We start from the raw sequence: 4,952 nt of genomic DNA on the forward strand, positions 1-4,952 counted from the left end.
ACAGAAATGTGTTACAATACATGGGGGTCATCTACTCGAACAACAAAGTTGTTCAGGGTTTCAGTTCCAAGGTTACACAACACAACAGAATGACAACTACAATTACACCACAACACATAGTAATCACATAAACACATAAAACCACATAAAACACTTACAAAACATTTAATAACAACTGACAATCTGCACGCAGTGCCTGATGGGTAAACCAGGACAATTGGCACAATTCTGACGGGGTAGCAACTTCGCTACATTACCCCCTCCAGCGTGTCGCCTGTCCTCAGCCGACAACAAAGTCCCTATAGCGAAGGGGAAGCCGTCTCCGCCGCCGCGGGGTCACGGGTCCCTGTTCCCCACTGTCTGTCCGGTTGGTAGGGCCTGTGGGTGTAGGAGGGACCGTCCCGGATGGGCTAAACTGATCTACAGGTTCTTCAGCCAAGGGGCGGTAAGGTGCCAAACAGTCCCGGTGCAGAACTACCACCCGCCCCCGGACACACAGTTTCACCCGGTACACAACATCTGAAAGCTGCTCCAACACCTCACAGGGCCCCACCCACTGGCTGGCGAGCTTGGGGGAGACTCCTCTCTTCCGGATTGGGTTGAAGACCCACACCTTTGCTCCTGGGGTGAAGGAGCGGCCCTGACAACGAGTGTCATATGCCCGCTTTTTTTTTTGCACCTGCCTGTTCCTGATGCTGCCGAGCAAACACTTGTGCCTCGGCCAGACGTTGTTGGAGGTCCCGCAGGTACTCGAAACCGGGTATCTTGGGAAGGTCAGTACCCGGGGGCGTGCCAAAGGCTAAGTCCACAGGGGTCCGCAGTTCTCTCCCGAACATGAGCGCGGCCGGTGTACACCCGGTACTTTCTTGTACCGCCGACCGGTACGCCCACAGGACCAGGGGTAGATGACAGTCCCAGTCTCGCTGGTGCCGTGAGGTGACAATAGCGAGTTGTGTTGTGAGCGTTCGATTGAACCTCTCCACCAGTCCGTCGCTCTGGGGGTGGAGGGGCGTGGTCCTGGTCTTCTTCACCCCCATGCGTTGACACACCTCAGCGAATACCTGTGCTTCGAAGTTCCGCCCCTGATCGCTGTGTATTTCTTCGGGCGCACCGAACCGACAGAACATCTCACACACCAGCCGCTCGGCTGTAGTGGCAGCGCTCTGGTCTGGGACCGCATACGCCTCAGACCATTTGGTAAAGTAGTCCATGGCCACAAGGACGTACCGGTTTCCGTTGTCTGTGGTGGGAAATGGGCCAAGAAAGTCCACACCGACCCGTTCCATGGGGGGCCCCCACCTGATCTTGTTGTAGAGGGGCATGGGAGCGTCTGGTTGGTCCTTTCTTGGCAGTGCAGGCATCACAACAGTGCACAAAAAGTTCAGTGTAATGCCTGCATCCGGCCCAGTGGAACCGTTGGCGCAGTTTGTTCAGCGTCTTTGCCACCCCATAGTGACCTGCCCCCACCGAGCCGTGGGCTGCCCGTAGCACTCGTTGGCGCCAGTCCTTGGGCACCAGTAACTGCCACACACTTCTTCCCCGGCCCGGCGCTTGCCAGACTCAGTACAACGGTCCATCACGCCGGGCCAAGGTGGCCCACTGGGAAAAGTAGGCCTTGGTCTCCACCGACATGGCAGAGACAGCTTGCCAGTGGGGGTGTGCCTTGGCGTCGACCCACTGTCCCACCCTGGCCAGGGTGGGATCACTATCCTGCGCTGTTTGCCACTCCTGCTTGTCCATTGCCATCAGCCACGCCTCCTCTGGCTCAACCTGCCGCGTGGTGGATACTTGGAGGATTGCTCTGTCTCGCTCCTCTTGGCGCTCACAATGTCTACAATCCTTGCGGGGACGACGGGAGAGGGCATCTGCATTGCTGTGCAGGCGCCCGGCTCGGTGCTGGGTCTCAAAGTCGTAGCTCTGCAGCTCCTCAATCCACGTAGCCACCTGGCCTTCGGGCTCCTTAAAGCTGAGCAGCCAGATCAGGGCCGCATGATCCGTCCGCAGGAGAAAGGTCTGGCCATAGAGATAGGGGCGAAAATGATTGAACGCCGCGACCACCGCCAGGAGCTCGCGTCGTGTAATGCAGTAATTGTGTTCAGGGCAGCTCAAGACACGACTGTAGTAAGCCACCACTCTCTCTCCCCCAGCAACTTCCTGAGACAGGACGGCCCCCAGCCCCACATTGCTGGCGTCTGTGTCCACGATGAAGCGGCACTTAGGATCAGGAAGGGCCAGGATGGGTGCAGTGATCAAGGCGGTGCGGAGCCGGGCAAAGGCGGCTGCACAGTTGTCGTCCCAGTGGAACTCCCGTCCCTTCTCGGTGAGACGGTGTAGGGGACTGGCAACGGAGGAAAAGTTGCGGACAAAACGTCGGTAGTAGGAGATGAGCCCCGTGAAGCTGCGCACCTCGCTGACGTTTCGCGGAACTGGCCATTTCTCGACCGCCTCCACCTTAGTAGGATCAGGGGCCACGCCCTCTGCCCCCACCACATGGCCCAAAAACTTGGTCTCACGTCGAAGGAGGTGGCATTTCTTGGGGTGCAGGCGCAGGCCCGCCCCCCCAATGGCTGGGAAGACCTGACGGAGGTTCTCTAGGGCAAGCTCGAAGTCAGCGGCATGAACCAGAAGGCCATCAAGGTAAACCACGCACCGGTTGCGGGGAATGTGAGCCAGCACCCTCTCCGTTAGTCTCTCGAACGTGGCGGGGTCATTGCAGAGACCAAAGGGCATCACACGAAACTGCCAGAGTCCCTGACCGATGGTGAAGGCCGTCTTGGGTCTGGCTTCTGGTGCCAGCTCCACCTGCCAGTAACCGCTCCGTAGGTCAAGTGAGCTGAACCACTGTGAACCTGCGATGTGGTCCAGAGCGTCGTCATTGCGGGGCAAGGGGTAGGAGTCCTTGCGAGTTGCATTGTTCAGCCGATGAAAGTCCACACAGAACCTCCAGGTGTCATCTTTCTTTTTGACCAGGATGGCAGGGGCGGCCCAAGGGCTATTGGATGGCTCTATCACCCCGGCCGCAGCCATCTCTAGAATCATCCGCTCTGCAGCTTCACGCTTGGCAAGCGCTAACCGGTAGGGTCGCAGTCTAATGGGTGGGGTTGTACCAGTGTCGATTGTGTGCTGCACCAGGTTGGTCTGGGTGCACTCCTCTTCGCGTGCAGCGAAAATCTCAGCGAACTGTTGGAGCAGGTCTTTCAGCTGTTGACTCTGCTGAGGGTCCAGCCCTTCACTGCTCCGCTGATACAGCTTCTGGATGGCGGCAACAGTGTCCGGCGAGGGTGTCTGAGGAACGGTAGCCTCGATGAGGGTCGTCGTCATTGTTGGTGGGCTAGGCAGTGTCGTCATCCCCTCGGTTGGCAGTGGAGATGGGGGCGGCGGCGGCATGGTGACAGGTGGAGTTGGCTGGATGTGGATACGTCCCACCTTCCTCTCTGGACGGCGCCGGAGGGCCAGGGTCTCTGTGCCAAGGTGAATGGCATTACTCGACACATCGACCAGAGCCCCCCAGCGAGTCAGCAAATCCAGCCCGATGATGCGAGGGTCTTGTATTTCAGCCAACCAAAACTCGTGGGTGGCTGCAACTTTCCCTGCCCGCACCTGCAGTGCTCTCTTCCCCAGCATGCTGGTTAGTTCCCCAGTCACAGTTCTGATTTTACGGGTGGTGGGCCTCCACTCTGTCTCTGGCAGCACCCCTGGACGCACAATGGAGATGGTGGACCCTGTGTCCACAAGGGCCCAGCAGCGGTGTCCACCAATGGAGCAACAAAGAGAGAGACCGTGTGCGTGGCCCACTCTGCCGATCTGGGAAGAGTTCTTAATGGGGGATATGGTCGGTCGGCTGGGTAGCAGTCTCCCCGCGGTGCCACCCCATTCTAGTTTTCCGACTGGGGAGTGCTACGGCGTCGTGGTGCAGGGGCAGGGCAGTCACGGGCCTTGTGCCTCGCTTCTCCACAGCGGTAGCATGGATCACGAGGCGACCAGGGTCTGAAGGGTGGTTGGCATCGGCCTGGTTGCTTTCGGCGTGGTGACGGACAAGCCTGGCAGACGACCCCTCTTTCGACGTCTCCTTCATCTGCGTGGACCTCAGCCTGACGCACTCGGGGTCTTGGTTGGTTGTGTGGGGCCATCACAGCCTCCACCCACTCTGCCTCTTCCAATGCAGTCTTGAAGGCTGTAGGTGCCGTGATGCGGAGGTGCTCCTTCAACCTCTCTGGGGTGAGCCCCTGGATGAAGGCACTCAGGGCTAACTCGTCACGAGCTGCTGGATCAAAGGTGGGGTAGCCACGATGTGCAAAGAAGTGCACGTCTGCTGCATAGGTTCCCAGGGTCCCGCCCTCTTGGCGGCGCCGGCGGGCCAGTCGGTCTCGCATGCTGTCAGTAGAGACCCGTTGACCAAAGCAGCGGCCAGTGTCTCGTAATCCTGCTGTTCTGACGGCATAAGGTCGAGCAATACCTGCAGCGCATTCCCTTCGAGCGCCAGGGCAACATGGGCATCAGTGTCTTGGGTGCTCCACTGGTTGTGACTTGCTATCAGTTTCACTTGAGCTAGGTATGGCTCCAGGGCTGTGATGCCCGCATACCGTGGGAGCTTGAAGATGCTTGGGGATGGCAGCATCACACTGGTTACTGTCTGCCTGCCTGCATTTGTGTGGGCCAGTCTCTGTGTTCTTGATAGAACAATCTGGCCAAGATGGACACAGCAGAGCAGGACTCCGTGCTCGCTACCCTCGAAGTGCAGGAGCGTCGGCTCCGACAACAGGAGGAGAAGATTGAACAGGTGCGTCGGGCTGTGGCAGAAGCTTCCCAGCGCAGTGAAGCGGTGTGCGGCACAGTTACCGCTCAGGTCAACTACGTCACCGGACAGCTTCAAGCCATGGGCTCAGCCACCCCCCCCTCTCAGTCAGCTGAAACCCCTGTGCCGGCCTCATCGTCAGCTCCGGCACCAGAAG

Source organism: Lampris incognitus, unplaced genomic scaffold (assembly GCF_029633865.1).
Source record: "Lampris incognitus isolate fLamInc1 unplaced genomic scaffold, fLamInc1.hap2 scaffold_141, whole genome shotgun sequence".
NCBI classification, from domain to species: Eukaryota; Metazoa; Chordata; class Actinopteri; order Lampriformes; family Lampridae; genus Lampris; species Lampris incognitus.